We start from the raw sequence: 12,777 nt of genomic DNA, 5'->3' as shown, positions 1-12,777 counted from the left end.
TTAACAAGCGCTTCTCAGTTAAGTCATTTTCTAACGGTCGACGCCTTTTTTCTTCCAGGTCGGGCAGGGATTGGATGAACAGGCTGAACGTAAAATCCCAGTTTCAAAGTTATTGGTCAGATAATTGAATTCCCAAAAATCCACAAATTATAGATTCGCACCAGGGGTCAAAGGGGTCAACGGGGCGGTGGCACAGCTGGCACTTACTTGCTTTTTTGACGTCGTGATGTCCGGTAACCAAATACACTTGTTTGCTCACGAGTGTTTTTTAATGGCAAACCCTTGCCATAAGACGTTACCTTAGCTGTGGGTGATTGTACGGCTATGACGAATCCTTCGCCATACCATCTTGGAGTCTTGGCGCACATAATTCATCCTTGGAAAATCTTCGCAACATTCACACACGCCAACCACTCGCTTTTCATCGTACCAACGCGTTCCAAATTATATATATATATATATATATATATATATATATATATATATATATATATAAACCACGTTCATATTCAAAAAGGAACACTCGTGTTCAGATATTCGACCGGCAAGTCACTTCGACGTGGAAGCATCACCATGGCCAACCCGCGTTTTTCCCACGTCCGCGCCCACCCGGGCCTACCAGCCGACTGCCGTTCGATGCCTCCCCTGACGTCACACACAGCTGTTCTGCATGCGCGCCACCTAGCGCCGCGATTACAAAAATATTCGGTAGTGTCCTTGAACGTTCCAGACCAATTTAATAACTTAAAATCTTAAAATTAAAAATAATAAGACTAAACAAGAATTACAATTCCTTTTTTTAAAACAAAATATAACAAACTTAAATCCAAAATAACTCTTATTACCAGGGCATCTGAAAAGGCTAATAAAATAAGTTAACCATTTCTGCCAACATAAACATTATCAAAGGTAGAGGCTGTGCCGGAAATTAGGCATTTCTTTTTTTTTTTTTTTTAATTTTTTCTATAATTTTAAAATTTTTTGGGGTTTCTTATTTTTTTTAATTTATCTGGTTGTTAATGGGGGTGATTTACTAATTGTTAGGCCGGTGTACGCCACGGATTTAAACTTTGTGCCAGTGGACCGAAGCCCCTTCCCAGGGGGCCAATCTGATATTTTGCTGTCTAATGTGGACATGGCTAGCCCGGTTGAAATTTCTCTTGCCTGCAGTCACGTCCCGAGTTTGTAATTTTAATTCCCTGCATGACCAAAACTGCATAGAGCAGCTTCTGGGCTGCAAGCTGTTACTTCTCAGAGAGCTGCTGAGAGTAGTAAGTCTTGTCACGAACGCGTATTCCATGGACGGTTGTTCCCAGCTTCGTTGCGCCTTTTATTTCCCCCACCCTTCCCCCTTAGTTCTGAGAAATCCAGGAGCAGTGATCTGACATGAACTTAGCCAAGAGACCTAAAGAGACCTCCATGAAACCTAGCGGCAGAAAAAAGCAACTTCACCCATGATGGCCAGGGAGCTGAGACTACGCACGTGACACCTGGCGGCGAGTCAGTTCACCGCCTCCGTTAGTTCCCCTTTACGCCGCCAGAGCGCAGCGCTGCTACGCCTTATGGCCTATGCTTCTTCCTCCCGACCTGTAGAAGTCGATTATTTGTTGCTTCAGGTACCTGCCGGTAGAGACCGCAGCAGTCGCCCTTTGGCGCGAACTACTGAAGTCGTGCGTACAACCACTCGGGCACCTTTGGAAATTTTCGACCTAGAACCGAACCTTCCCCCTCCTTTGACCCGGGGCCTCACCGCCCGATTTAATTAGGAGCTTTGTCCGCCATTGCGGCACTCAGTCCTCTGATCGCGGCTACTGACCACGTCTTCTCGACGTCCTCTGCGCTAGGAGGTTTTTCGCGGGAATTGCGAATTTGGGTGCAGAAGAGATGTAGTCAGTTGCTCTAAGGGATGTGATCCCATTTGTTCAGTAGTCGGTCAGTAGTAGTAATTAGTTCAAGTCATGTCTCTAATTTTTAAGTTTTAGTATTTTTTTTATTTTTTATTTTTCTAAATTTTCGACTTCGTTCGCGCATCCGCGTCTTCTCGGTCCGCGGCATCTTGATGTCGGCGCGAGACACTTAGTGAGCTCCGAACTCTACACCCTGTTTGGTGAGTAATCCGGCCTTTTCCCCCACATTCCCATTTGTTGGCCTTTTGCGCCGACGGTGTATGACTGTCTGGAAGCAGGTCTAATTCGTTTTGAATTTGACTTGGTTTTCAGACAGGGTCGAAGTGCTGGAGAGACAAATTGCTCCCAGCTCGTGGTCCGGCACCTCCACTGCGGGTCACGTTAGAAGAGATGTTTCCGCGACCCGACGTTATCTTTTGAAGACCTGGGTGGCAATGTAAAATCAACATCCCCCCCCCACTTTCTAGCTACGAACTAAATTAATCAAATGAATAGCCTACCAGCGAACAGTGCTTTCCTGAAGAATATGTAGAATGAATAAAACTAATCATCGATGTAATAATTGGATGAATCAAATTTTGGTGTGATACTTATAAATTTTTGTTTATGTAATTGTTTGTTGTTAAAGTTGAGTATGTGTTGTTATACTATTATCGGGCAGGCCCTTTCTCGAAAAACTTAAGTATATTGTTAATATCATTAATTGGGAAACTTATAAATGCCAAATCAAATGGAAAATAGAATTCATTATTTACATTTTTAAATAAAACAGGGAACCTATAGACCAAGCTACTTGTGTAGTGTTAATTTATTTATGATATACCTTCTTCCCTTAAACGATCCACCAGCTCCCAAGTTGCTTGTGTCAGGGAGTTCCAAATTGTCTTGTTCTCCACCTCGTGCCACCTCTGGTCAATAACTTTATTTTTCTTATTATTTTTACCCAGCAAGTTTCCAAGGCTCTTTTTAATTAATTTAAAATAATTAAATTTTGAGGCACGAGGGGCGTTACAAGGCTGTAGCACACATGCTACATACTTACATTTTTAAGTATAAATAAATGTTGTAAATGCTAAACCATTTTGGTTGGTATCCTTATCATTTCCCCCCCAGTATTTTAAGAAGTCTAAAATCATTTAAAAAAACTATTTTTTACACAATTTATTTTTAATTGAAAAGAAATAGGGAAAAAGCATGAAGTGTATGTGCAGGTTCAAAATGTAACATTAATTTTCTCGATAGAGCTAGCGAGACTGTATATCTTGTTTGTACAACAAGGTATTAAATGGTCCATAAAGTCTCGCTGCTTTTCCCCTATATTTTTCAAAATTTAAAAGAAAATTCTTATGTGAACAAATTTTTTAGCGGTAGCCTACTTATTTTTTCCAAATGATTTTTCACATCTTAAAGTACTGGAAAAAAATTGATACTGAAATCAACCAAATAGTTCAGTATTTACAACATTATTGATACCTACTTAAAAATGTAGGTTTTAATAGTAAGTAGAGACAGTAAAAAAAATTGTATCTTAAAAACTTAATGTCATATCGTAATGTTTTTTTTATATATTCAATAAATATTTATGAAATGATAGCCAAAATATTATAAAAAAAGGAATAATTTTAATGATGAACAATGTCGATGTTTTTGGACTTTTCCGTCTAAGCATCGGCGATGTATCGCTCTTCAAAACATCGATGCTAACATCGATGTTTCATGAACGATACATCGATGTTTTGAAAACATCGTTTGCATCCCTTGACGTCGTACCGTGCATGGCCTTTAAGCCCGTGCTCCGCACCGCCAGTACCATATCCCGTTTTTGGAGCGCGCCCCTTGCCCAGCCAGATTGAGTCAGGCGAGCGCCTCGGGCGTGACCCCAATAGACATAATGAAAGTTAAAGGTACGGAACCCCGGAGACTCGAACCCATAATTCAATTAAAAGAACATCAATTAGTGCGAAATTACTAATTAGCCGACATGTAATAAGTGTGTCGTAGTCACTCAGGGCGAGTACACCACGCACGGAGCAGACAACAAACCTCATTAACAGTCACCGCGGCCACTGGCCTTAATTAAAATGCCCGTGACTATGATCAAGTCAGAATAGGAGAAATCCCTCTAAAACAATTCGCAGTGGGACAACATGTTAATAAATTTACAGTCGCCAACTTGATGTCATAATTTAAAAAATAAATACATTAAAACCATTGTTAAGCCTTAAGCACCCCATTACCAGGTGCTACATTTTAATTGGGCACCTGGAACATGTTTAGCTGGTAATAGAGTAAATTCAATTAATATAAGTTTTTTGACGCCGATTCACAAAGAAGAGAAAGTTTCTCTTCCTTGCGAGGCGGCCATGTTCGGCAGTCTCGAACCACTCCGCGCCAGGAACAGACATGTGTCCGTGGGCAGTATTCAAGTTTTCTTTCTTTGATTATTTTATTCTATACTAAATCTTTAAATTTAAAACCTCTTATTAATTCATCGCTGCCCACGTCGACTCGGCGCGTATTTTACAAAACCGGGCCTATCCCGACAGTCTTGTTCGTGATACCGCGACGTATCGTATCACAGAACGTACGGTACTGGCCGACTCCAGTGAAAGTGTTTATATTTAAGGACGCCGTGCATATGCCTGCCGGCTGCACACACGTAAGTGTTTCGCCGAATTTAGCAGCCCGCTCATAGAGCCCCCTGCACCCGTTAACTTTCGGCGCTGGCCGTCACCAGCGAGCATCGACCCACGTCCCGCGAGACTACCGCGATAACCATTGTCACGCAGTGTTTTGTTTAGTGTTGGTGAGAATTTTTGTAGTGGGACTGAACTGCGGAGCGGACTTGTAGAGTGTACGGTGTACCCACATGGACCCCCGGTGAAACTCACAAATTAAATGTATTCTCGCCAACTCGTATATCATTTTCCGTAATTCCCCGTCCTCCACACGGCCGAGCGGCCTTTACAGTCAAGCGTAGAACCATTCAGGTTACATTCAAGCCGTGTACCTGGCGGGGCACACGGGGGCAGAGTACCCACGACCCCACACCAACGGCCTAGCAACCCGCTAGCCTGGCGCCCCTCCGGACAACAAGAGCATCGCGACGCCCGTAGTGCCCGTCAGGTACCCCCCGGGCCTTTCACATAGGTCGGGTGACGGCACCCTATGCTAAACCGTTGCCAATCTCGTAGGTAACGGCTGAACCATGGCGGGCTATCTCTTATGGGAAAACCGCTTACAGTGTAATTAGTTCGAGGTACACCCACGTGAGTGCATTTGAGCGCTAGTAGTCTGTTTTGTTTACGTTGACTGACATTTTTTCCCGCTTATATTCTTATGAACTGTGCATAGTTTAGGTTAGCTTATTCCTGTTGATCGTGTAATTTATATTTAGTGTTTTTGTCGTACTTGCGTTATGTCAATATGTACTACACTAAAAACTGTTGTGTGCCGGGTTGTCAAAACAGGACTGAAACCCGTCTCAGATTTCCTAGTGTTTGTGACGTGGAAAGATTTCAGCACTGGAAACGTTAGATTGCTTCGCCGAAATTAGCTCTCATTAGTAATGAGCATATTTACAAGTACCTATAGGATAAGCAATAGTCACTTCAGTGCAGATTGTTAATTCTGTACTAACCCTCCTATTGCCAGGGTCGTAATATTAAATTATGCCCTATTATTATCTGTTTTGTTACAAATGTATTCGTTCATGTCGGCATGTTTTTTCAACCCCTTTCAGCAATTATTCGTATTATCAAAAATTGTTTCATGTAACAGTTTTAGATACAAATTATAAGATTTATAAACAATTCGAACGGTTTTGATAGTATGCCTAATGAGGGAGTTATGAATTTTTTTGTTCTTGAACCCCTGTTTTTTTCTCCCTTTGCAATACATTTGGTCGTATAAAAAAACTGTTTCAGACGAAAGTTGTACACAATAATTCAATGTTTAACAATAAATAAGATTGTATTTAAAATCTTACATAGTTGTGAACTTCCGAATTTTTATTTATTTTCAAACCCAGTTTTTTAAACCCCTTTCTGCAATGTTTCGAACTATCAAAAATTGTTTTTGATAAAAGTTTCAGATAAAAATTATAAGAATAATCAAAAAAATTGAATCGTTTTGACAGGTTGCCTAATGAGGGAGTTATGAATTTTTTGGTCCAGGAAACCCTGTTTTTCTACCCCTAGCAATCATGGTTGGTTATATAAAAAAATTAGTTTGGACAAAAAAGAATTGTGTTTTCACGACAATTTACTATATGTTCCATCGGATGTGATATTCATCATATTATGGGAGTTATTGCAATTTTTCTGTTTTTCGAAAACCCCCCAATAAATATGTAGTTAAGCGTCATTTGTGAAAAAAATATTTTAAAATCTGAAAATTATGTTATTATATGCTCTTTTAATTTCCTCTTTTCATTTAACCCGGCGGAGATAAGAAATTCCAAATACTTGAGGAGATATCGCCATTCTTATTTTGTAATACAAGACCTGTCCAATCATTCGACCGTCGCAATTTTTTATTTTGCCGAGTGTTTGTGAATGCCTAATTAATTAAAATGGTTAATTAGGTCAGGTCAGTTACATTATAAATACTTTCAAACTAAGCGGACATTAAAAATAATGTGAATTAATTTTAATGGTGGTTTAGTTTTAAAGTATTTATAATGTAACTGACCTGACATAACAAACCGGGACAAAGGATGAACATTAAGAACTCGCATATTTTTTTTACTAATTATTTGCGCAACAATATCCATATAACAAATAAAACATTGAAATTCAGTACAATCACTGTTTATTGATATAATTTGTGCTTTTATGGCACCGTAGGTACTAGTGATGGGTCGTTCGTTAACGATTCGTTCAAAAAGAACGAATCTTTGAGAGAACGAAATCTTGCGATTCGTTCGCGATGTAAAGAACCGGCTCTTTGAGAGCCGGTACCTTGAAAGATTCGGTAGAACGAAAATGCGGAGAGAACGAGAGAACCAACCGGCTCTTTGAGAGCCGGTACCTTGAAAGATTCGGAAGAACGAAAACGCGGAGAGAACGAGAGAACGAGATGAGAGAACCGGCCACGCGCCCGGTCTGATTCGTTCGTGAAATGATTCATGACGTCAGGAGTCTGAAGAATTAGTAATCACAGCGTGAGCATGTTCATAAGAGCAAACGATAACTGATCAAATAAAATAGGGTAACATGAAAAGTATCTATACCTGAAAATGTCAACTGTTAAGTAGTGGTTTAAAATTGCGTTTTCACATTCACATACACAAATTTGGGGGGAAAAAAAACATGAATTAAAAATAACAGGGAAAGTAACTACAAATGTTCACACTTACCATTTAGGTGTTAATTAATGTACCTACTTCATTTTTCTCTCTTCATACTGAATCGCAGTAGTAGTATTCAATTTTTGTCTTTTTTTCTCTAAATGTGTTGGTCTACATGTAAACACTTTACTCTCTCTAGAGTGTAAATAGCCTGTATATTAATATTTGTAACTTAAAAAGTAATACAATATAAATAATCTTGTTTCATATACGCAACTGTGATTCACTGGCTACGAAAAGCAATGTTCAAGTACTAGCTATAATAGTGCGATTACAAATTAAAGTTAAGAAAGATCACTTTCGTACCTAACATTCTTAGATTTAATGCTCCCGTATTATATAGAATCACTGCATGAAGCATTTGCAGCGATCAACAGTCAATAATTTTATAACAGTCAGTATACAACTAGACGTTTGAAATTTCATTTACCCATGCAGAGTAGATAAAGATAACCACCCACGCGATCCAGCCTCCTCTCGTTATCGGGTCACGCGATAACGAGGGGAGGCTGGAAGCAAACACGTAGCCAATACTCTAAAGGATGAACGAGTTACGTCACCTGATAAAAGAGCCAGATCCTATTCACAGAAAAGAACGAAATGACCGAGATGAACGAATCGTTCTGAACGAATCTTTCACGGAACTGATCCGAAAGTACCGGTTCGGTCAAAAGAACCGTTCTGCCCATCACTAGTAGGTACATCATATCATTTATAGTGTAGGTACTAACTGTTTTACTATTCTGCAATGTCAACAAATGGTGAATAAATTTTGCCAGTTATATGTACATTCCAATAAATAAATTATATTGCATACAGTTGTCTAGTTGCTGCTTTATACATTTGGCAATATGTTTGCTCTATGCTGTTGCATATGTACAATCTTAATGCTTTAATAAAGTTATTACAATATTTTATTTCAACAAACAATTTACATGCACACATGTGTTTGGCAGTTCAAAATGCACTGTTAAGGCTTGAATTTCAACTCATAATGTTTTTTTTTTTTTTAATTTTGCTTTCCTTCTAACAATTTATGTCAATGTTTATTAAATTTTGCAAACAGGACATTCATTTATGGTGTATACTCGGTAAATGGAATTTATTGTTTGTAAAATTTATTAATCATTGGCTCTTACAGTTAAGCAAATTCATTGGTGGAGTTGGAATGCAAGTTTCAATAGTGCATTTTGAACTGCCCGCCACAGTAGTTTTTTTTGGTTTAGTTCGAGGTCCAGCCACCAGGAGCGCTGTAAGCACTGTCAATGTTTGCTCTATGGAAGATATCCATCTATCCCCTCCCTTATCTATGGGCTGAACTGGTCAGTGGTCCATGGGAATCCTACCAAATATTGTAATAGGATAATATGGGAAAAAGACAAAAAAAATGTGAGACATGTTGTTCAGCGAACCTGGCGGCGTGGACTGAACCTACGCTTTGGAAACGGCGGTAAAAGGCATTGAAGTGTGTTTGGTGCTATAAGATGATGGTTCTATTTGTGAATAAATAAACACATTATATTGTGAACAGTAATTCAGAATGGCCGGAAAAATTTGTGCGGTGTTTGGCTGCAAAAATTACAACGTTACTAACTGCTCAAAGTCTTTTTTCAGATTTCCAGCGGACCCAGCGCAGTGTTTCGCGTTTCATGCATTCACAATTTTAACCCCTTTGTTTTATATTTTTATCTCTTATCATAAAGTAATTATTTATTATAATTCCTTACCATTCTTGTAACATGATTTGTTTGCAGCAGTTTCTTTCGGTTTAATTAAGGATTTTTATTTAAAATGCAGTCACATTTTCAGGTGAGAAATTAATTTCATACATACAATTTACTTCCGTTACTAAAACTAGTTGTTCTTGTTTCCTTAAAAATAAAACCAATTAGATACTACATACTACTTGTTCAGTTAATTTGATAGATTATATTTTGCACATAATTACATATCTATCTTTGACACATACCTTTAAATAAAGCCTGAGAACATCTCTGTATGAATAAAAGCATTAAATTTGTTTGAATTTCTAGTTTTGGTAAAAACAGCACTTAATTGTGTAAACATGTTGCCTTTAATATGTACGTAAAATTGAATTACGCGGGGCTTTCTTCAGTCCACGCCGCTAGAATGCGCTGCAGTCTGGTGTCTCGCGCTTCGCCAATGCTAATTGGCCGGAGTTTCCCATATTATCCTATTACAATATTTGATCCTACATTTCACAAAGGGTTGAGGACCAACCCGAACATGCCCGAAGACTTCACCTTCGGCCAACTTCGTGACTTTGTTTTTATTTTCATAACAGCACGGCCATGTTGGTGGATATCAAAAACACTTATTAATAATAATTGTGAGGTTAAGTGTTTAATTCATAGAAAGAAAGTGCATATTTAGTAATAAACTTAAGATTATTATTCACTGTTATATTACAAGTATTCGTTTTGTTCAGGATCTTTCAACGCACTAAATTAAAACAGCAAGCATCATGTACCTCGGGATCAAGTGAAAAACTTGGATATGCGATACCTACTGAACTTTAACTAACTTTCAGATTTGCGTGTAAATTAAGATATATGTATCATCATTTAGTTCATATTTTCTCTCTACAGGTTTTAAAGTTTAGCCTAGGTTGACGTAATTTTTTTCGTATCACGTGTCCAAATTGATCCCTTGGATTTGTGGTACAAGATGCTTGCTGTTTTAATTTGTTACGTCGAAAGAGTATGGACATAACAAATACTAGAACATCACAAGACAAACAAATTATCTCAGGTGTTGTGAAATAATTTCTTTTGTAACTGTTTTACATTCATATATAAATTGTAATAACACAAGTTAGTATGCCCATGTTCTTTCAATGTACCAAATCAAAACATCAAGCAAAATGTACCACAGGAACAATGTATACAAGATCATGCCTTCTGGATCAAGGGATGAATTTGAATATGTTATACGGAACTTTTACCAATTTCACTTTCGGGACAAGTATGTATCACAATATCATTATCACATTAATGATGAAATTAACATGGCACATTTATGTCATTACCATATCTGCATTATTATGTGACTAGCATGATTATATGGGGGTTTTAGTTGGGGAGTATTCTAATGCTTGTTTTGCACAAAATATGTTTGTGTATTAAACTAGCTTTCTGGTAACGTATTTTATGCTATGGCCATGCTTATTCTAGATTTAGAACATACCTACTGCAGTATATATTTTACCTGTGGTATCATGTTCTATACTTAAGAACAACCCCTACCTGTACTAGTATAATAGAACACCATACTGAAGATATATTACATTTCATTATTATTTCTCAAGATATATATCTGATGTAACAGAAGCATATGAATGTCCTCCGTCCAAAAGTTTTTTTTCCAGTGTTTGTACTTTAAGAACGTACAGGTATGTGTGAATGCACAGGTATTATAATGTAAGCTTTAAACTTTGATTACTTGCTAACCTGTAGAAATTTAAAGTCTGTTTTCAGGATAAATTCAGGGCTATGACTAGTGTCAAAAAAAGTTTTTGTCTAATTTTTTTTTAGTTTGTGGAAAAGCCACAACGTAAGATTATTACCCACCTATCTCCTAACAGCAAATAAAATGCACAGAGTAATTGTATTGTTTTACGGCTTTTAAATGAATAAAGAAAAAAATTCTGAAAAACTTTTTTTCACATCTTGACATGTATCGAAATATTTCCCAAGAGAATGTTGAGGTACTTTAAGTTGTTTATCGTTTTTAAAACTGCACAAGATTTTATTAAGTTTGTTTTAATCAACAAAAGTAAGAAGAGTAAAAATTATAACTTTTTTTTTTTTTACTTCCTGATATGTTTTTCAGTCATTACCCAAGAGAGCAATACTTGCAGCAAGAAACACATAACTCCATATGTGACAAAATCTGATTATGAGGCCCTTGTTTTTATTGAAGCAAGCTTTTTGCAAGCACAGCAGGGACTCGCACATGGCGGCGCTTGCGATATCGCAATCATGAATGTTAAAACTATAAAACTATTGGTAGACTGCTTGATGTAACACAGTGCTGTCTTACAAAATGATTCCAAAACATTTCAGGAAGCAAAAGGTATTTTGTAATTTTTATTTTCTTGTTTGCAAAAAATCTGATAAACTATAAAATTACTTTGAACACAAAACACTACTACTTAATTACTATAACATTTTATAAAATCATAAAAATACACCACCTACTTTTCTGGCTGCTTGTCTTAAGGGGATTGGTGCAGGACAAAAAACAGTCATTCGTCAGAATTTGTTGGAAATGAGCTTAAGTGTTTTATAAATGCTTGTTTATTACTACTGTACGGCCAGCCAGCACGTATATAAGCTAGCGGGTGAGATTTGGCAAGTTAGTGGCGAGAGAGCTTCTGTGAGGGGAGGTTGTCGAATGTTGCAGCTCTGAGGCCTGCCATCTAGCGGGAATCTTTCGAAGGTCTTCCACAATATCGCCTTTCTCTCTCTCTCTCTCTCTCTCTCCAACACGGACACCCAACCAGCTCTTATCTTCGCTTCCCATCTCGCACTATCCTTCTTTCTCGGATCAGGTAGCCGCCCTTCCCCGCGTAGACTTTCGTGTTACTCCAGGAAACCAAGACAACCTGTGAAAAATTTGTCCAAAGCTGAATTTTTGTACTGTGGTAGAGTTGACTATGCTTAATAACATACCGAAAGTTTACCGCTGAAGACCTTGTGCGTTATCACCGAAAATTTGCATTAAGTCCTAGGTGACAGCAACTTGCATCAGTCCATTAAAATGCTACCCATTTATACAGTTTTTAATTTTGACTGTCCGTAAACTTACCAAAATAATCTAGAAACTGTAATACGCCCATTAATGTTAGAAAAAATTTAAATTTTTAATATTTAAGATATGATATAAAGCGATTAATTCACGACATATATTTATTTTATCTTTGCCACCCAGATAAAAATACGATTTACACCGATTTGAAGAGCCCAATAAGAAAAAATATCTAAATAAATGTTTTTAATTATACTTTTAGCTTTAAGATAGTATATTTATAAAGAGTCTAGCATAATTAGTTGCCTCATTAAAGCTGCCCGAGCGTTGCAGTGTACTGCGGCCGTACTGATCTTTCACGGCCGGCGGGCTTTGAAACACGCTGCGTACTGCGACACTCAATAAACTTGGTCTTATTTAGGAATTACTTAAAATATATTTAATGCATATGATAGGGTGTATTCATGTTACATCTATTGAGATATACATATTCTTTTTTCTTATATGAATGATTTTTGATACAATAAAATTAACAATAAACAATTTCTGCTTGGAACTTGTAAATCAAAATTCTAGAGGACCTCTGGTTTTATATAAGTGTGTTCGTATTTTGTTACAAAAATTTTATTATTAAAAAATATTTTAATACCAAAAAATATAATTATTTTTTATTTCTAATACATTATATTATTTTAGATCAGAACTGTGCAAAATTTTAATGTAGCCTATATTATAAAATATATATTTAAT

Source organism: Bacillus rossius, chromosome 3 (assembly GCF_032445375.1).
Source record: "Bacillus rossius redtenbacheri isolate Brsri chromosome 3, Brsri_v3, whole genome shotgun sequence".
NCBI classification, from domain to species: domain Eukaryota; kingdom Metazoa; phylum Arthropoda; class Insecta; order Phasmatodea; family Bacillidae; genus Bacillus; species Bacillus rossius.
The sequence above is the reverse complement of the archived record's forward strand: the minus strand, read 5'-3'. Positions refer to the sequence as shown.